At 39.1% G+C, this 22,023-nt stretch overlaps 1 protein-coding gene across 5 annotated transcripts in view; it reads right to left on the minus strand.

Annotated features, from left to right (window-relative positions):
- The window catches only part of VDR (vitamin D receptor), a 100,172-nt gene that overhangs the window by 17,127 nt on the left and 61,022 nt on the right, over positions 1-22,023 (minus strand). The gene's annotated exons all lie outside the window — the stretch shown is intronic.

Here is a 22,023-nt window from a genome sequence, read left to right on the forward strand (position 1 = left end):
AAACAAAAATAACAGTAAACATAATATATCACCAATATGCATGTAGATCAAGCCAGAGAAATACAGGAAGAGGCTGGGATATGTCACTCTTTTGGACTACATCTCACAGAAACTCCTAGCCAGACTAACCATTTTCCAAGGAATTCCATTAAATCATAATGATAATGTGACCATCATGCATGTTATTTTGTTTTGGATAGTTCATTAATCTCTCATGAAGTGGAGTAGCCCATGAACAATCAAAAATGGAAGAAAGGAAACAAAGAGAGGAATAATATCCTCAAAAGTGCTAGCAATAGAAATTATACCTCTACATGTTTCAGATCATTAGGAACCTTCTTGTGACATAAATGTTCAAAATTCTAAATATACTGGCCCCCTGATTATGCAAAAAGGATATAAAGTATGTCTATAAAATGTTTACAGTCTGTTTAAGAACTCAGAAATTGTGTATTTGTATCACAGCTCAAAGAATGCTCCATGTAATGAATTCACTGAACATGTAGGCTAGAGGATTTGGGGCGTTGCCGCAATGCTCCCAAAGTATGGTGCATGATGGCACAGAAATGAACTCCTACATATCCAAAGCATTTGGCTACAATATTTCTCATTTTTTGTACTTTTGAGGAGTAGCACTCAGATATTACTTCATAATCCCCCCTCCGCCAAATATGGAAAATAATGAGCCTAATTTACATCCAAAGATGTTCTAAGACAAAATCGACAGCGTGGCAGGAACCCACATAGCAAAATAAATAAATAAAAGACGTCCTGGACTTGGAACTTTGGAAACTGGAGTTCATATCTGAACTCTACCATTAGTAGCCTTGAGCAATCGTTTTATGTACAAGGAAATGGGGGTGAAATGACCTACAACACAGATGTGATGAACAATGAGATAAAGATTATAAAGCACCCTGCATGCTAAAAAAAAAAAAGTCAGAAAGGTCATTAACAGTCAGAGGGGGAAAAAAAGATACGGCATGTGTGGGATTGAATGGCGTTTGGCAGCCAGCTTGCTCCTATGCTTACTGCAATTTATCTTAGGAGGCAATTAATTGTCAAGAAGGAATCCATACTGCTCCTCTGACTAGTGAAAAAAAACTAACGGTAACCTATAAGCTGCTATGAGGACGAACATAACATTGTTTGGATTATCAGGCTGTTTCCAAACATGATGATACAGAATTGACAGCATCCTGGCTGACACAATTTTTTGTAAAGCATTGGAGATCACCATCATGAGAAAGAGAAACCAATAGGGTCTCCCGATGTCTACTATTCCCTTTACTGTTAGAAATGTTAGTTGCTAGAGAACACAAATATGAGTGTATTATATTTATCATGTCCTTTGATAGGGTCGCTTATTGTCATTGGCCTGGCTTGAGAACAGAATCCCGGACTCGGGAAACCTCAGGTCCCAAGGAATAAAATCTCCCAATTAATTAAAAACAAAACAAAACACCAAGACATTTGAAGCTTAGGTGAAGTTCATATTATAACATCTGGGGCCAGACTTTTGCAACTTGAGGAGCAGAGTTGAGTAAGGTTGGTGGGAGAAGAGCACTTTAGGCATTTAGGTCCAGCTGGTAAATGCCATGAAAACCAATCCCTTTCCTCGTTCCAAAATTAATGGATTATTATTATTATTATTATTATTATTATTATTATTTGATACACCAAAGAGATAGATTAGCACACAGCAATCAAGATCACTACTACTTCTCTTCCTGCTTTTCCTCCTCCTTCCCCATTTTTTCTCTCCACTAGGAGACTCACAGAAGCACACATAGAAGGCATGATGCAGGAATATTACTAAATCCTATTTTAAAATTCCTAAGGCTGTGAGTAGCAGCAAAGTGTACAAACACAGGTTGATTACCTGAACTAACTGTAGTTCTTCATGATCTCTATGAATTCACAACATTGGGATGAACTACACTGGCACAGTTAATCCCAATTGTGTGATTTATAGAGAAGAACTTCCCTCTTTCATCAAGCCCTTATTCAACCCCATTTTCAAACAATCTTGCCTTAATTCTCCTCTTGGATTTATTGCACCACAGCAAAAAAGTCCAGTAAAACTCTAGATCTGAGACCAGTGTATCTCACAAATTGCTCTAAGCAGGACAATTCAAGAGAAAGGGCAGTGTGTGAAAGGGCAGGAGACTCATCTTGTTTTAGAGAGCTGTGATACATGTGAATTTATTTCATAGAAGACTCTAAAGATTTGCCCATGTGCTGGTCAGCAGGTTGTTTACCAAAGAGATAGGATTTCTGTTTCTCTGACTCAGAGGTATTCATTATGGGGAACTTGCATAATGCTGTCGTGTGCACACAGCACTGTGTCTGAACGAAGTGAAACAGAAGCTGAGAAATAGGTGCCACACCCGATGTGCCACGACACCCATAAAACATTCCGTATTCACTGAATTCCCATTAAATCCAAGCACTAAACACAAGCACTTAACTGCACACCTAGTAAAAGTCTAGATCTGTTACATGCTTAAATCACTACTCTGATTTTTTTTTAAAGAAACAGGCATAGAGTTTACTAAAGTAAATAAAATAAATAAATGTGTGCAATTTTTATAAAACCTGTAAAAGATAAATTCTTTGATCAGGTAGCTAGCTTGCTTGTCTTATTTGTACATCTAAAATGTGTCGCTAGGTTTGTGGCTACTTCCATGCCTGCTTCTCCTCCAATAACATATCCTCTACTCTATTTTCCTACCCCCGTTGATTATATTTCTTTACCCTATTTATAACCCGCCTTTCTCAACTCCAAAGAAGAATCAAGGCAGCTTACATATAGGCAATTGTTCAATGCCTTAAAGCAACATACAATTCCAATAAACATTAAAATTAAAATTAATGCATATTTAAAAACATTACATTCAGTATTAAAAGCACACCGTCCATAATCGCAGTCCAGGGTCGTTCCAATAGTTACTGCACATATTCTATATATATTATTGCATTACAACTATTCTCTGAATGCTTGATTCTAAAGCCAGGTTTTCACTTTCCTTCAGAAGATCAGGAAGAAGGGGGCTGATCTAATGTAAGTGGGGAGGGAGTTCCACAGCTGAGAGGCCACCACTGAGAAGGCCCTGTGTCTTGCGAAGAAGGCAAGATCGAGAGCAGGGGCTCCCCGACAATCTTAATCCCCAAGGTAATTCATAGAGGGAGATATGTTCAGACAGGTAAGCTGGGCCAGAACCGCTTAGGGCTTTATAGGCTAAAGCCAGCACTTTGAATTGTACATATATCCAAAAACACTTCCGATATTTTAATTTCATTCTTCCTCCCCAACTTTAATATTCAAGGTGCAGGAGCTCTGTATATTCCTGCCAATTCAGAGCTCAGACTTTTTTTAAACCTTCATTTCAAGAATAGTTGAGGCAGCCTGATTTTTTTAAAAAAAGATTGCAGATTTACGCATTTTGAGGGCCAAAAAAGTGACTTTTCTGAACTCTGTCCCAACACAACACTGGAAGAGCCATTTTTATATGCTGCATCTCTACCCTTTGAATATCCATTTTTCCAACTTAAAAGACAATGAACTCAAATGGTTTAAAGTTGGCTTGAAGTTCAAGAAAAGGGGATTTAAAAACTAGGATAAACAGTTCCAGTGCTGATGGGGTTGTATGTATATACACTAAATTGTGGCAGTGATTGCATAATGCTGTAAAGAGAGAATGCTTTCATCAATGCTTGAAATGTTTAAGAAAAAAACCCAGATGTCTGTTAGGTCTTCATTGATGTGGCTTTTCAAACAGAAGGCATGATCATCAAGTTTGCAGATGACACCAAATTGGGAGGGATAGCCAATAGTCCAGAGGACAGGAGCAGAATTCAAAACGATCTTGACAGATTAGAGAGATGGGCCAAAACTAACAAAATGAAGTTCAACAGTGACAAATGCAAGATACTCCACTTTGGCAGAAAAAAAGAAATGCAAAGATACAGAATGGGGGACGCCTGGCTCGAGAGCAGTATGTGTGAAAAAGATCTTGGAGTCCTCGTGGACAACAAGTTAAACATGAGCCAACAATGTGATGTGGCAGCAAAAAAAGCCAATGGGATTTTGGCCTGCATCAATAGGAGCATAGTGTCTAGATCTAAGGAAGTAATGCTACCCCTCTATTCTGCTTTGGTTAGACCACATCTGGAATATTGTGTCCAATTCTGGGCATCACAATTCAAGAGAGATATTGACAAGCTGGAATGTGTCCAGAGGAGGGCGACTAAAATGATCAAGGGTCTGGAGAACAAGCCCTATGAGGAGCGGCTTAGGGAACTGGGCATGTTTAGCCTGAAGAAGAGAAGGCTGAGAGGAGATATGATAGCCATGTATAAATATGTGAGAGGAAGCCACAGGGATGAGGGAGCAAGCTTGTTTTCTGCTTCCTTGGAGACTAGGACGCGGAACAATGGCTTCAAACTACAAGAGAGGAGATTCCATCTGAACATTAGGAAGAACTTCCTGACTGTGAGAGCCGTTCAGCAGTGGAACTCTCTGCCCCGGAGTGTGGTGGAAGCTTTTAAGCAGAGGCTGGATGGCCATTTGTCAGGGGTGATTTGAATGCAATATTCCTGCTTCTTGGCAGGGGGTTGGACTGGATGGCCCATGAGGTCTCTTCCAACTCTTTGATTCTATGATTCTATGATTCTAGGTCTGTAAACAATTATTCTTGAGATTCTTTTAAGACAGTTACAACATCATTTAGCAAATCTTTAATATTTGGTGAAAAAACTATGGCTTTAGATTTATTTATTCCTATTCTAGATTTTCACAGATATGTAGGGTATGGAGGAGCAAAGCAAGGGGGGAGGAATCCTTTAGCTCAGAGGTGGACAACTATGGCAAAGGGTTCAGGGCCCTTTGGGGTCTGTCTGGACTACTGAAAACTAAAACCAAAAAGTCCTAAAACAGCTTGAAGACCACTTCTGGTTTAACTTCTGCTAACAGGTCAGTTCACTCATGAAACGTATCAAAAAGGTACTTCCAGAAGCAGGAATGCACCAGAATCCTCCATGGTTGGGGCCAACCCAAAAAGAAAACCAAAACCTCGGGAGCCTCAGGCCCCATCTACACTACCATATAATCAAGTTTCTGACCCTAGATAATCTGCTTTGAACGGGATTGTATGGCAGTGTACACTCATATAACCCAATTCAAAGAAGTATTGGATCAGATATTGGATTATATAGCAGTGTAGATCCAGCCTCACACATTTGTACTTTATTGAACCCTGTTATCAAGTGACCGTTGCTTATAAAATTTCACTATCTTGATCTCATTTGATTTCAACAACCCCCCCCCCCCCATCCTCCGCCCCTTGAAGGCCTGATACACTTTGCAGATAGGAAACTGAGAAAAGTTGATTTGCTCAAGGCCATCCAGTAGGTGTTAATCTGAAATCACAACCATAAAACCTGTTTTATTTTATATCCCACTTCATTTTACAATGCCATTACTCAAGATATGGAAACTCTAATTAAGCTTGAGTTAAGTCCAAAGTAACCAAGAAATCTATTTTTAGCACCTTAGAAGTAGCTGGAAGAGGGGAGCCAGTAAAAATGAAAGGTGTGCAGAAGCTATGCACGCTATATATGGTAACATACACAGAAAACAAGTTGCATAGATAAAAGGTCACATTCAGATTTGGAACAAAAAAAAAAGAAAAGAAACGAGAATAATGATGATGATAGCAGTTTCTTCTTCTACTACTACTACTACTACTAATCAGCAATCTGTTTAAACCGTAATTCAGTTTAACAACTTTATATATGGTCAATCCTTAATGGATGAAGTAGTTCCCTTTACTTGCCGCTTTTTAAAAAGTAAAAGATTGACCCAGGCAGTAGTAGTTCTGATCTCAAATGCAGGCAAGGTGGTTTATTATACACACACAAATCTAGGTTACGTTTTTGTGTATTTACTCTTGAAAATGTGAGATTTGTCAAACCTCAAGCAAAGTTTCTGCTCTGATGTAAGGCATTTGATAGCACTACGGGGGTGTTGATATGTATGTACCACCTCCTTATCTATACAATGAGAGTGAGATCTCTTTGACCTTTCAGATATTGATGAATCACTATTCCTATAATTCCTCCCCAAGGGCCATGTAGATAGAGATCAATGAGAAATGGACAACAACATCTGCAGGGCCACAGGTTTCCCATTTTCATCATATAGTTGGCCTGCTGTAAGCATTTATAGGGTTTAATAACAATGCTGGAAAGTATGATCATGCAAACCTGGGTAGGAGAGCAGTTTGGGCTTAGGATTTTTAATATCTTAGAGAAAAGTGCTTGCTGTGTATTGCCCATAATGAAGATAGGGCAACTCACTGACTGGGCTCATGGGTTAAGCACATTTGTATTATAAACTAGTCTGCTGTCCCACATCTGCTCTACAAACGGTAGCTTTGAACAGCTGTGCTAGAGTGGCCTGATTTTTTTTTCAAACACAGTTCCCAGAATTTAACTGCATAAATCTATTTACATTTCTCTTACTGACCACCCGTTTGTCCTTGCCAACATCTGGGGAAGGGAGCGGAAAAAAAACCAACCAAAATTTACTCCTAAAATTAGCATAGTAAACCAATGTGTGTTTGAAGATGCATTTTCAACAAATATCATTTGAAATACTTAAGTGAAATGCATAAGTGAAATGTCCAAGTTACAAAGATCCAACTTACAAATGACTTGTAGTTGAGAGAAATCTAGACCTTGGAAGGAAAATTCACTCCTGAAAGAGTTATCTTGGGGAAAAGGGGTCTCCACTGAAGCTTTATCACCCATCCTTGTTTCCACAGCAAGCCATTTTTTTCTTCAAAATCCAGTTATCACAGGGACAGAAAGTGAAATCATCTAAACAGGGACACAGACAGCAAAACCAGCATTCTTCCCTATGATATCCAAAAGCATGTGTGTGTGGCTGGAATTACACTTAAAATGTACCTGTTCTGACTTACAAACAAATTCAACTTAAGAACAAACCTACAGAACCTGTTTATAACTCGGGGACTGCCTATGTAGGCTTATAGTGGGGCTTACTCACAAGTAAGAGGATGCTTTTGCCCCCAGTTGAGCAATGGAGCCCCATGCTGCACATCACACGACGTAGTCTCACTTCCAGCGGGGCTCCATTGCTCAACTGGGTCAGAATTATGGTAGGATGCTGCACTGTCAACATGGAAGTCTTCCCATGGTCCATTTGGAAAAACAGGGTGACTTTGTGGACAAGCTATGTAGTGCTGCTTCCATAGAGAAATGGTGCTGCCGGCCAGGCAGGGTGCAGGGTACCGGGATTGTCCTGCTGCACATCCAATTTGTCCCGGAGACTGGCAGATCGGCATGGGGGATCTCATCAATGTGATGAGGTCCTTAATAATTATAGCTGTAATGTTGACTCTGTAATGCTTAAACTGCATTAATGGAATGTTTCCCTCATCTTCACAAACCTAGGGCATTAACAAAACAGAGGAGACCTAAGAATATTTTTAAAAAACACTATTTTTCTGCCACCTTTTCTTTGCTAGGAGCAACAAGAAAACATTATTCTGAAAGAGCTTTTAATACAACTAGAAAGCATAGTACCCTGGAAAAGGAAATTATAATCAACAATAATCTTCCTTTTGTCAAGATACCAGCAACCTTTAATAAATAGAGCATGGACCAGTCACAAGGGAACGTTTCATCATATGACTGGGGATTTCCCCCCACTTTTGTGTGTGCGCGCATGGGGATATTGGGCAGAAGGAACATTTTATGGTTAAGGTGGGGTTTGGAATGAGAGGCCTGGCAAGGAAAGAGGAAAAAAGGCAGAAATAGTCATTTGTCACTAAGGACCACGTGGGTGATGCCAGGCAAGTAACTCTGCTATGCAGCCTGCAGCTACTTAAGTTGAGGGTTGATTCGCCGCGAGTGTTTTTCCAATACAAAAGTTGCACAACTCTGTGCACGCCTGAAAATGATCTAAAGATCAAGGTGGTATCCAAATGTGTGTTTCCAGGCAATGAGGTGGCTCGAATGCCAACGTTCATTTGGCGATGTAATTAGTTTGGGGTTATATAACTGGGTAAGCATTATTATCTTCTTTTGAAAAACTTAACCTCAAATTTAACCTGGATAAGGCGCATGGGTAATAAGCCTCAGGCTTTCCCTTTAACATGATGAAGCAAGGAATACCAGAAGCCCCTTTAACTTTTACAAAAATAACAGAATGGCCGATATGTGGTTAACGTATCTAATTCTGACTCTGCTTCTGATATTATTCTTAGTTTTACTGTTTGAAAGACCTAAAATCTAACTAATAGTCCCATCTTAAGTAGAATCATTAAATCAACAAGAACTTTATAAATCATTAGGTATGTAAGTTTCATTTGTTCAATGCAGTGTATATGGATTTAATACCACCAATTTGAACAAATGAAGATCACATGAATGTAAAGCCAAACCACATCAGACTACACTAGAAATGTGAGTCTCAGCATTTATAGATTTATGGTCCTGGCCAAGATCTTAAGGCACAGCTATACTGTAGAGTCATTTACTTAATAAGGCTACTGTTTGGGAAGGAATAATGTTCACTTCATTGGCCTTATAGGAGAGTGAGATAGAAAAATAGTTCATATGCATGTACACAGCAATTATCTGGATAAGGGAAAAAATGGAACAGTTTCAGAGAGACAAAGGAAATATTTATGGATTAAGCCAAATCACTGTACATTTTCAAGAAATATTTTTAAAAAGTGAGAGAACTGGCTTTTGTTGCTTTTAAGTACTGGCTTTAAATTACACCAAACTGGAAAGCTTACAGTCTTTCCCCTGCAAAATGGTTATGGCATGGCACAGGTTGACGTGACTTCATATACAGGTAAGAAGGCACGTTGTTAAGAGACAATAGGTCTAGTTTGGGTTTTTGTTTTGTTAGCAACTTCTAACCAAAGCTTTGTCCAGAAAAAAAGAATCCTGTTAAAATACTATAAAAGGGGAAGGGGTAGTTCTGTTCAGACCACCTGTCGTGATGGATTAAAATTAGCTGTAACTAAGAGTATTACTTGCATTGTACCAAAGAGCAAAAGAGATTCCACATTTGCTTCAGCAAGCATTCTGACAAATTCACACTTGTTAACCTCCACCCCAAACGATGCATTAAGAAACCCGTTATTGGGCACATCACTGGATTATATGAATTGAAGTTTTGCATGACCAAATCAGCTGATCCAGTCAAGACTTTTACTGGCAAAAATGTATATTTGTATACATGTTTGTTTGCTAATGGGCTGCCCTGCCCTAGAGGCTAATGTACTAAAACATTTGAACAGCTTCTCATTAACCCACCTCTATATTCCGAGTGCTGTGATCCACCCCTCCAACATTATTCCTTCTTGATGTCTGAACTTTTGGGAGGACATTCATACCAGTGATTAAAAAGGGTACTTTTGAAAAGCATAAAGGATATTTTAAAAACAATCCTTTCCCTCTGCAAACAACTTCTATGCAAATATTTTAATTCCCTTCTGCCACACACACACACACAGAGTGCTAAAAGAGTCACAAAGCACGTGGATTGCTTTTTTGTTGTTTCCAAAGAAAGAGTGGTTATTTCCACAGAAAAGGAAGCCCAGGCACATTTTAAAACTTTTAATAGAGATGCTATGTGAGCACTGCTCGGCAGCTTGTTGCGACAGCTTGCGTGCTAATACTGAATGTAGGAAATGAATCACAGCAGTTTCCCATACAAGCGGTTTGTTGAGAAAGATTAAGGTTGTGGAAAATATCTTCAGATTAATGGAGATACAAAAATGACTAGATTCCTAGGACTTAGTCTTTCTAAGGCCACTGATAGTCGGTATGGCACCACTTCCTTGTAATCAGCTCAAGAGCAGCCACTGAATTCTACCAAGTCTGTGCCTGATATATGACAAGTACATTTTGCCATCCAAGTTGGCATGGACAACAGCTGAAATGAAGACGAATAGCTGCAACTTGTTATGCTTTCGTCATGGACTGCTTGTTCCACACCCAAGTGATGGAGAAAGACACAGCAGAGCTTTAAGGAAGTGTTCCAAAGTAGTATGCTGGGAAATATTTCATTCTCTTGGTCAGAAAGTTATCTTTCAATGTCACTGGCTTATTTTGTATGGGGTTCAGTTGATCACATTCTTTTACCACTAGTAAAACATGAATATGCTACACATATGCAACTTTATATATCACATAGCAGGTGATCTCTTTTGTGGTCAGATTGTAGCAGCAAAGTTACAGGAACTACTTGCAAGTATAGACTGAGTATCCCTTATCCAGAATTCAAAAATCCAAAATACTCTCAAATCTGAAATTGTCCACAGGGATGTGTGGGACGGTAACACTTTGGATTACTGATGATTCAGTGTACACAAAACTTTGTTTTATGCACAAAATTATTAAAAATATTTTGTATAAAATTATCATCAGGCTACATGTAGAAGATGAATATAAAAGTAAATGAATTTTGTGTTTAGACTTGGTGTCATCTTCAAGGTATCATGCACATGCACATGTATTCCAACATCAGAATAAATCTGAAATCCAAAACGCTTCCAATCCAAACATTTCAGATAAGGGATATTCAATTTATGGGTGTCTTTAAATAGTATATTAACTATCAAATTTAGGAGAGCCAAACATATTGTTCGAAAAACTTTGCTACACAGATCTCATTGCCAATGGCACAATATACTGAATCGGGCGAAATTATGAACATCTGAATGATGTGTCATACATCTTGGATGATGTAGTCAGGCCATTTACAATGCTGTTAGAGGACTGAATGTCCGCTGAACTCATTGGTTGTTTTTCCATATTCGATATACACATAGGGATGAAAATGATACTTTAAATTACTTTGTCCCAATCTAACCTCAGCACATAGCTTCGTAAGGCATCTGAGTCCAAAGTAACTTAGCCTGCAGTTCCTGGGATCCACTCCTACACGTAACTTGATTTGCTTCCTATCTGTCCATGCAGGTCCAAACTGCACACACATGGGAGTCCTCTAGATATCGTGAAATGTTAGGACACTGTGAAACTTATGGCCCTCCAGACTTCAGGCCTCCCATTTCCAGATGCCCTAGTCAGCTTGTTCAATGGTAAGGAATTCTGGGAGCAGTAGTCCAAAACACCTGGAGAGCCTCAAGTTTGATGTCACTGTGCTAGGAACATCTGCTACAGAAAGGGAGATGATGACTTCCAGTGGTGGAAGAGGTTAGGCTTTCTCTCCCTTGCTGTGGGGTTTTGCCATTGACTGGAACCAGTCCCTTCTTAGGAATATTAGCTACAGAGGAAAGCTCTCTTTCAGGACTGCAGCATAGAAAGAGTTACACTGAAATCTGGCATAGTCCTGAAATGTAATTGCCCCATTTATTGCTGATATAATCCATATTAGTAAAACCTTGCATCAAATGCAAAGATGCCCCTTGGTCCTCAGTCTTCAGAATCACAAGATAAAGCATCTGCTAAATGGTTATGGGGTGCATGCTTTAAGGACAGCTGAAAGATAATGCCACTGTTTCTCAAGAGGAACAAGGTAACACAAACTGTAGAAGATGGCCCAACCTAGATGTAAATTTCATTAACTATGAATTTTACATCTGGCAAAAACAGAAGGCAGAGAGCACTTTCTTATCCTAAGACGTCCTTCCCAAGTACTTTCACAGAGCTTTGGGGAATTTTCAAAGTATATATATATATATATATATAAAACCTACAAGAGCTATCTCCTTGAATTTTCTATACAATGACACGGGATAACAGGGGATCATCCCCCCAACTTTCAGAAATATTCACACATCTACCAATTTTAGGGATTTTTTTGAAGTTTTGACAAAAAAATTGTTTTATTTTTCAAAGCCACAACAGTTATCTTCATATTAACCAATAGAACTCCCATTTAGGGATTTCTTCCCAGCCCAGCACAGAGATTTACTTAGAAGTATCAGTTAGTCCTCCTTTTTGAAGATTTGACCATGTATTGGAACTCTGGTTGGCTGCTCCTATGGAGGAAATAGATCTCCCCTCTCCTGTTTGAGGCTTTCTAATGCTGAGCAGAATTCTGGGAAATGTAGTTTAGGGCAGGGTCTTTTGAATTCTCTGGCATAGGATTTCTTATCTTCCCAAACTACTTTTCCCAGAATTCTGTGCTTCCTTTCCCAACAAACTCTGCTTTCTCCCTGCTGCTTCCCTCTCCTAATGGTAAGAGGCCATAAATTTAAAGAGGAAAGGCAGCCTTTTTGGCTTTGCTTGGCTTCCTTACACTGAAAGTGACACTGACTTTGGGAGGCTTCCATTATTAAGAAAATGCAAACAAAAAAAGTATTGGGTAAGTTTTGATTCCTTAGTTTTTGGGGTGGGGCATGCCCATGTGTTGAATATTGCCTTTAAATATGAATTTAATGAATTTGATCAGACTTACAACGTGTAACGAAAAAATTGCACATGCCTACTATGTTCATTGGCTTTTAGCATAGAGGGCTCTTCATTTGTTTGCCTATTTTTCTGAACAAAGATCACACAACTCTACACACAGAGTTCTATGTATAGTCACTATAAGGCACTGACAGCAGTTAAGAGTGATGCCTTCCCTGCTGGGAGTAGTGCTACTATGGGCCAGTGTCCTGGATGAAACTGGAAAGCACTTCAAATTCTTTTAAACGGCAGACAGTTCTTGTTTGCCTGCCTTTCCCCTCTCCTTGCATACCCACAGCTTGTTGTCTGTCTGCAGCTTCTGTGCACTTATCATGTAACCAGAAAACAAAAGATAAGGAAGAGAACATCTGGAGATTGGGAGACACAAGACGTCACAGTGTAAACATCTCCAAGTGAAAACAGGCACAGCATGACCTCAACAGGGTAATGATTTCTCATCTCAGCCAATGCTCATTTATGTCGTATTCATCTACATAATACCCTGAAAGCAGACATTCAAGCACAGTTCAGAATAGACATCCCATTCATGGAATTAAAAGACAAAAAGGTAGACCTGAAGCTTACACTCATGAAAGAAGAGCTAATGAAGGGGTGTCTTGGGGGGGCGGGATTTTGATTCAGCGGGATTTTTGTTCAAAGTATGAGATTTGGATCCACTTCAAATACTAGCTTCCAGTTTTCTTATTTACTTCCATTTTTCAATTTCCTGGTCACGTTGACATAGGGACCGAATACTGTGATGGCTTTTTCCAATGCATGTGTTTGTTACACAGTATCATATCATATGGCACTTATGTTCATGAAAAATATTTTGCCTGCTACTTCCTAGAGTTTTTCTTGTCCAACATAAATAAGCCTGACTGTCACTTCCAGGGGAAGGACAGTTTAATAAAACAGTGTTCAGTCTTAGTCTGGAGGCATGATTTACAAAAATGATAACATTACAAATTCTACAACTAAAAGTCAAACTTTCAGACATACAGATCAAATCATATGTAGGGGAAATTCCCATATGACTTCTAATATTTGCCTTTGGTAATACTTCAAGAGAAGTACTATGATATACGATTGAACAATTATTTTTTTCTAAATTGTTTTCTCTCGTCTGGTCTTCATTCACTGACACCATTATAAGAAAGATTTTTTACCAGCCACAGCAAATTATTTCTATTGTCAACGGCTGGCTAGTAAAAAGTGCAAATATGTGGTGTTACCACACAAATGAGCCAAACTCTTATGGGTTTTCTGAAGAATCAACTTATAGTTGGCTGGTTTAAATCTGATATGTTCAGCTGGAACTGAGGAAGTCATGGGAATCTGGTTTCTGCTCAGGCCACTATCTCTACCATCACATTCTAAAGTGGCTATTTACACTCACTATCTTCAGCAATGGTGTGATATCCAACCATGCAGGTGTGAATGACAGGTGCAGGTATCATTAACACATTTTTCCTTCTGAAATAATAGGGTCATGATGAAAAAAACCCAATGCCTGAATGGAAATTTCTTCTGCACCATAGAGCTGTGGGCTCTTGTTTTGCCAACACGCCCTTGCAAATTAATCACTTCATGCCATTCTGCAGGCCTTTCCAAAAGGTCTTTCAACCTCAGAAGTGACTTTTCAGGGAGGTGCAATGTGGCAATCAGTGTACAGCCCTTTACATCCCACATAAATTCAAAGAGTCAATGTTGGAAACATAAGGAAATTGCAGCCTTTGTACAGACTTCCATATTGTTGAGCAAAACAAATAATTTTGCTGCACAGTCCTCAAATATAATGTGGCAGGGAAAGGGAAAGGCTCAAAATGATTCAAGGATATAGGGAAATACTGAACGGTGCAGGAATTGATTTCCATTAGAGCAGCAGGACATCCCCCACACTTGAGTCTGCTGGGCGAGTAACTTTACTCCTAACTTTACATTCCACCAGCTCTATTTGTCCTGTGGGTAGACTGCCAAAGTTGGATGCAACCCACAGATATCATTTTTGAAACAGGGCAGAGGAAAGTGAAGTTCCCAAGCACCATGTTTGTAGGCTCCAAAGCAGGCATGGGCAAACTTGGCCCCCAGTAGGCTGTTAGGAATTGTGGAAGTTGGAGTCCAAAACACCTGGAGGGGCCAAGCTTGCCCATGCCTGCTCTAAAGCATCTATAGTGAGCCCAAAGCCTTCCTCAATCCTTTAAGGTGCTTTTCCATCCCCAGACAAAACGTCTCACAACCTGCTACAAATGCAGTGGTTTCCACCTTGCATTCTCTCACGGCCTCCAATATCATTGTAAAGGGGGGAATTTTTCCAAAAGATTGGGCATAACAGCAGTCAGAAATGATATCATGCCAGTTTTTGTACATCCTGAATGCAACTATCTAGCCCAGGGGTCCTCAAACTAAGGCCCGGGGGCCGGATACGGCCTTCCAAGGTCATTTGCCCGGCCTTTGCTCAGGGTCCACCTAAGTCTGAAATGACTTGAAAGCAAACAACAACGACATCAACAACCACCTTATCTCATCAGCCAAAATAAGGCCCACATTTCCCATTGAAATACCAATAAGCTTATATTGTTAAAATTGTTCTTCATTTTAATTATTGTATTGTTTTAAGTGTTTGGTTTTTTTGCACTACAAATAAGATATGTGCAGTGTGCATAGGAATTCATTCATGTTTTTTTCAAATTATAATCCGACCCTCCAACAGTTTGATAGACTATGACTTGGCCCTCTGTTTAAAATGTTTGAGGACCCCTGATCTAGCCTATGGGGGCAAAAGACATGCAACCACTTCTTTCACAAGTGAGCTTCAACCTACTTTAAAAGAATGATAAAGTGCTTCCAAATGCACATGAGCATGCACAATCAGACAGCACCATGGCATTATTCCATCTTTTCTTCCTTCATATTTAGTCTTTTACAGGAGAAATACATGGAACTACTACAAACTGAAGTCACTGCCATTCCAGATTTTCATGAAGAATGAGAAGGTGTGACTGCAAATCCTGAAATGTGACCTACAGCACCTTGTATTTGTTGGCAGTCTCCCATCCAAGTACTGAACAGAGCTGATCCTGCTTAGCTTCCAAGATCAAACAAGACTAGACATTCTTAGGGTGTTTAGACCCTACTATTTTTTTTTTGTCGTGTCAGGAGTGACTCCTGGTGTGAGAGAATTGGCCGTCTGCAAGGACGTTGCCCAGGGGACGCCTGGATGATTTGATGTTTTTATCATCCATGTGGGAGGCTTCTCTCATGTCTCCACATGAGGCGCTGGAGCTGATAGAGGGAGCTCATCTGCCTCTCCCCAGATTCAAACCTGCGACCTGTCAATCTTCAGTCCTGCCGGCACAGGGGTTTAACCCACTGTGCCACCGGGGGCTAGACCCTACTATGATAACACATAGCTCAAGTCATACGTATATTGCGTGGGCTGGTCCATGAGGTCACAAAGAGTAGGAAGTGAGTGTACGAATAAACAACAACATACTGGACATTTTTTTGGCTCCTGTTCTCACCTGTTATTTAGTGCCACTTTATTAAATGTGTCTGAAATAGTAGAAAATGTAAACCCTCTTCACCCCCCCCCCCTCGTTTTCTATAAACATGTTCTATGCTTATTGTGCATCAGTGAAAGGGGAGGTGAAGCCAAATATATTTAATCCACTGACAAAACTAAATTTCGCAGTGATTTCTCCTATGAAGGATTGTTTACTACTGGAAAAATATGCCCGTGAAACAATCTTTGTGAGCTGCTCCTTTTTTAAATATAAGGTTTGTCACCATTTTACTTTTCTGTGCAAGTTTACCCTTTCCTCTTGTTCTCTTAACTTTATACTGTGTTTCACTAACATTTTTCCCGTTTCTCATCAAGTTATTCTTGCAACCATGTTCTTCTTGTTCTTCTGCCATCAAATATGATCTCAACAACCCAGCTATTTGATACTTGCTTATGTTTCCCAACTTTTGCTGTTCTCATGGTATGAACTACAATTGTTTTCCTATGGGAAATGTACATGAGTGTTTGAGTCTGCAAGCATTACTAGTATGTAATGGGGAAATATGGCGTCCCAAGAAAAGGATAGCCATGCAATGAGACACACTTTAGTTCAATATCTGATCCCCAGAAATCAACTTTCAGGAATACCATGAAGCCAGGCCTTGTGTGTTTCAAATTGAGGAAGCAGTTGACAAAAAAGACAAAAAATGTCTGCAAAAAAGAGACTGTTATCGAAGTAAATTTCTCAAGTCCAGCCTCATCAACTATTTCAACAGGATGCTTTGAGAATTATTAGCCTTGAACTGAACCAACTTTTATTAAGAAAAAAATTGTTCTTGATGGAAAATTGGTTACAAATTGGCTATAGCTAGGCAGCTTTGGATGAACAAATCAGATCAAAAGATCAGTATAAAAATATAATGAAAATAGTTCTGTGAAGAAGGGAGGATTTCTCTCTAGTCTTTATTGTGTTATATAGTAGTAATGTACACAAAAATCTTTGTGAGCAAAACACATAGCTGCCACAGCTTGCAACTTCAGACACTACCTTCTCCATATTTAAAACAAAATTAAAAAGTCCACAGGAAGTCTTGTTGTCAAAAATGGAAAACATGAACCCAGCAGCTTGTGTGGACTGAAAAGCCTTTTTCCTGGAAATAATAAAAAGGTGGTTGTGCAGAAGCGCCTTAAAGAAAGTATGACCCTTTGAGTAATTTGGCCTATGGCTCTTTGGGGCACATTCTGTTCCCATTCATTTAACCAGCGTTCAGCCTGGAAAGGCTATTTTTAGCTACAGTCAGTTAAGATTTCCTTTATCAAGTAACTACTTCACTACAAGGATCATCCCTCTCCCGTGCTGCTACCGGGGTTTGATGCCAGCTCTGCCAAACGCAAAGTGGCTACGCTTCTGCTGAAGCTGCAGAAACCAAAGTCCTCTGTTCTCTCCAAGCCTTGTCAAGATATTCCAAAGAGGCACAAAGGCACCCACTCCATGTGAATGCTATTTGTCTAATGATTACGATAAGATAACCAAGAAGTGTGTGTGTGTGTGTGTGTATGTGTGGCCAATATTACTGATCACTTGTTGCTTTTGGATATGCTTGGGCAAAAGTCCACTTAATTTTAAAGCAGATAGTTGTCTCTTTGGGAAAATACTTTTAAACACTACTAGGATGTCGCCGTTCTAAGATCTGTATCTTTACTGCAAACACTAATGTGGCAAAACAATTCTTGTTTGTACAATAATTACTGAATAGAACTGAATCTTTTCAACCCACTTCCAGCCCACGTCAAAAGATTTAGAAAAGTGGTTGTTTCATAATGACCTTATAGGAAACACCGCATGTAAATGACGCTCAACCTCCGTAGTATAGATATAAAAATGCATAATGGAAAAACACTTCATGAAACATTTTCTGGTAGAGATAAGTTTTCCTCTTTGTTCACTTGGCACTTTTATACTTTGGGGCAAAAAAAGTACGGTACTCTGCTATGCTGCCTGCTTAATTGTTGCAAGTTAGGCCAAAGTTAAACATTACAGGGAGTGGAGCTAACATAGAGGAACTGAGAATGTAATCCATTCTATGAACTACTTTTAGGGGATGTAACATCTATTAATTTGGAAACATTTTTAAAAATCCAGTGAAACCAAATTAAAAAGTTAATTTTCAATATTATCTGCCAAATGGATTGAATTGTAGATCAGGAGACCACAGGAGCTACAAAATGCAGGTTGAAAGGCCACAATCCCCATTTTGTAGGCCTATGGTCTCCTGATCTACAATTCAAACCAACCATAAGCCACTGCTGTGATCTGTCAGTGAATTACAAAGGCAATCTGTTCTCAATAACAGGAGAGGCAGCAAATATTAACTTTTTAAAAATAACATCCTTCAACTTGCCTCAAACACTGAGAAAGTATGTAATTGCTGCCACTGACAGGTGAAACCTTTGCCACATTGGGTTGGGAGCTTCCTGGTGTCCTCAGTTGACACAGGTGATGTCCCTAGCCACCCACAAGATTCAGCTGGCAGAGATGGTGATGATAGCATTGTTGTCTTTCTATTCATGTTTTGGAGCCATATAGGGTTTGATAGGATCACTGGATAAGTTGAAGGCCATTTTCAGAGAAGGGAAGACGCCAATGGAACCTCAAGGGGCCATTTGCCCTTGGCACTACTATCATTTCCCCCATCTAGACTTTCAAAATGGCCAGAAATGGTGCCAAGGCAGAAAGAATAGAGAAGCTTGGTACTCCTTTTGGGTTTTCCTGAAATGGACTAGGCTGTTGACTTTCCCTTCTCTACTCAGAGAAAGGGATGGTTCATTTTTTGATAACAGTCAAGGTACAGTACTTACACCAACCTGTGGATAAATCGACCCAGGTTGTTTGGGTGGATTATTTTAACCAAAATGTCTAGACATATATATGATTATATAGGATATGTACATCCCACTGATTAAATATTTTCACTGTAGTTGAGGCTTAGAATGAGATTCAGGCCACAAAATCTCTGACTATTGTCAAAGGTTTATACAACCATGAAGCCCCCCCCCCCCCCAATTTCCAGCTCCCCAACCAATGGTACTATGATTTATCTGATCCCAGCTTTGCAACAAACAATGACATAGTCAATTACTTCAGATATGTTTTTTCTAAACGGGGATCAGAAATGTAAACCCATTTGTTATCGCCATAGCACTGATTTCAGTATGGCTGTGCCATATAGTGAATTTTATTCATTGTCTTTTAACAGCAAAGGAATCCTCAAGGTTTCAAATTATCATACAAAGAATAAGCAATAAAGACTAGCAAATAAAACCAAAACAAACTAAATACAAATATTAAGAGTCACCTCCATTTGGTAACTGCTTTAGAAAAAATGTTTCTGAAAAGTCATAGCAAACAAATACATATTTAAAGCTCAAACAAATAGCTTTCAGGAAGAGCTCTCCAATTGCTCACATTGAGTGCTAGCACTTGTTTGTTTATTTAACTGTGCATTGGGATACCAATGAACTTCCCAAGATGGTCTTAAAGACACTTTCTGAAATAATACATTAACATCCTTGGGATACATAGCCTATGTCTCAGTTAAGAGTTCCTGACTCCAAGAAACATTAAAAAAACTAAAATAGCACACATTACTACTATAAACTCATTGACTCCTCTAAATTAAAAAGAGGCATTTGGCAGAGCCCCAAAGAAGTGATGCTTCCTCAAAAATGGACTGGTTCTAAGTAGAGGAACAGTGTGAGTCATAAAAAAGGGAAGGACTTCTACTGTCGTATCAAGTAACAGCCCGAAACACCTCCCCCTTCCCCCTCCGGGTAAACAAAGCAAAAACAGTTTTTAAGGCATAATAGCATCACTACTTTAACTGCTAGCAAAGCATAGAGGTCCCGTCCCCCCGCCCCCGGAAAAGAATCAAGAAAAAAATACAACATTAATCTGGACAATATTAACCCAAGATGGGTCAGACTGCAGGGATGTGTCACAAATTTCCACACCCAGATCATTACAGACTTAAGTTTCAAAGCAAATATTGGTATTACGGCTTCCAAATTATCAATGGACATAAAAGATTTGATCGCTTGTGAAGGTAAACACAAATTTATAATTACTAGAAATAGAAAGAAAAAAAGAACACAAATCAAATCTAGAATATGATCAGATCCAACATCAGGGAGCAATAGAACAACACATAAAGGACTATCTACACCAGTGTTTCCCAACCTCTGGTCCTTCAGGCATTTTGGACTTCAGCTCCCAGAATTCCTGATAGTTTGCCAAGCTATATGAAGCTTCTGGGTGGAAGCTGAAATCCCAAACACCTGGAGGATCACAGGTTCAGAACCACTGATTTACACTGATAACAGCCCAACAAAAACATTTATTGGTGTATTTTTAAAAGGCCCATTCCTTGGGTTACTAGAGATGCTGATTCAGAAAACTGCATTGGATAGACTGCATCTGCTCTAATTTCTCAGATATGGTATGTAGAATGACTGGAAAGTCTGTATCATAAATCTGTGGATTTGGTATGAAATAATTAGATTTTCATGTAGTACACTTTTTCTTTTAATTTTCAGTATGTTTCCTTCATGCTTATAACTGATTCACTACATTAAAATATCCTGATTTTTTATGGGCGAGCAGAGGACCAGTTTTAAAGATGAATGGAGCACTTGCTTTCTTCTTCTCACCACAAGGCAGAAGAAGTTAGGCTGCCATTGGGAAAACAAATAGCAAAACTCTAAGATGACTATTGGTTAAGAGCTCCCTCCAGGCAAGACACGGTGATCCTAGTTTTCATCTCCAAGCCTCAAATTTTCTTAGCTGTAATAACTAAGAAGGTTATTAGAGACTTTATGCCTTTGTTTTAAAAGTAAACATTCAACTTGTTCTGAGTAGACATGTGTTTCAATACTGGTATTAAGGGGATTTTAGATATCTACATGAAGCAAATCCTTTGTATATTTTCAAAACAGAACAAAGCCAAAACAGAAAGGGTTAGGGAAAAAGAGGCCACCATTTAAAAAATCCACAAACACAACGAAGATGTTGGAATTTTCAGAATGGTATTATAAAAAGCAAAGTTATTGGTGCAAGTGTCCGGGGGCCATTTCATCCAACACAGTGCCAGCACTATAACTCCACTTTAACTACCATGGCAACATCCTAAAAAATCCAGAGACTGGCAGCTGTGAAAGGTACCTTTAGCATCTTCTGCCAGGAGCTCCCCTGGTGCCGCTAAATAAACTACAAACCCCAGGGCCACATAGGATGGAGAACAAAACATAAGTTGCAAACTGTTATCCACACAGAGCTATGTTAACATTAACTGTGTAAATCGGTTTAAACTGCATATAAATCACACAAAGAAAATACATAAGGTGTAAGTCTAAGTGCTACTTGGTAATTTCCCTCTAGAGTTTATTTGAAGCTTGAGAGTTATAAATTCACTCTTCCAAATGATATATATATTCCCTTTCTCTAAACAGTTGAGTATCTTCACTCTTTCATTTGAACTCTCAAAACAAGGGATAAGGGTATAAATATTTACACAGACCTTGAAGTAATGAATTAATAGTTCTTGAGAAAGTAAACTATACTCCAAAATAATGTCCATATAGTTCAAAATACTGTCCAGTTCAAAATACTATCCGACAAGGGTCCCCGGGGTGAGATTATTATTATAATAACAACGCATGTTATTATTTACGTTATCTATGTTACGAAGCTGGCCCTACAGTTAGGTTTTCGATAGTGAGCAATACAATTACACAGAATCGAGGATTTAAAGGCAGGGCTAATTGCAGACAGTCAGCTGAAGTGTAAATTTCAAGCAGATAAGATGGATAATGGGGCTTATTACAAAAAAAAAAAAAAAAACCCAGCTAGGATCCAGTCTATCATTAAGACCAGTAGGAAACACTGTATTTAACTTAAAAATCCAGAAAGCTTCCCATTGCAAAGGATAATTCTTGGTGTCCATGGGTGGCTTAGTGTGGATTTTTTCTATAATGCAAAACTTGAAGTTGGTAAATGTGTG

This window comes from Anolis sagrei, chromosome 2, assembly GCF_037176765.1.
Source record: "Anolis sagrei isolate rAnoSag1 chromosome 2, rAnoSag1.mat, whole genome shotgun sequence".
Taxonomy (NCBI): Eukaryota; Metazoa; Chordata; class Lepidosauria; order Squamata; family Dactyloidae; genus Anolis; species Anolis sagrei.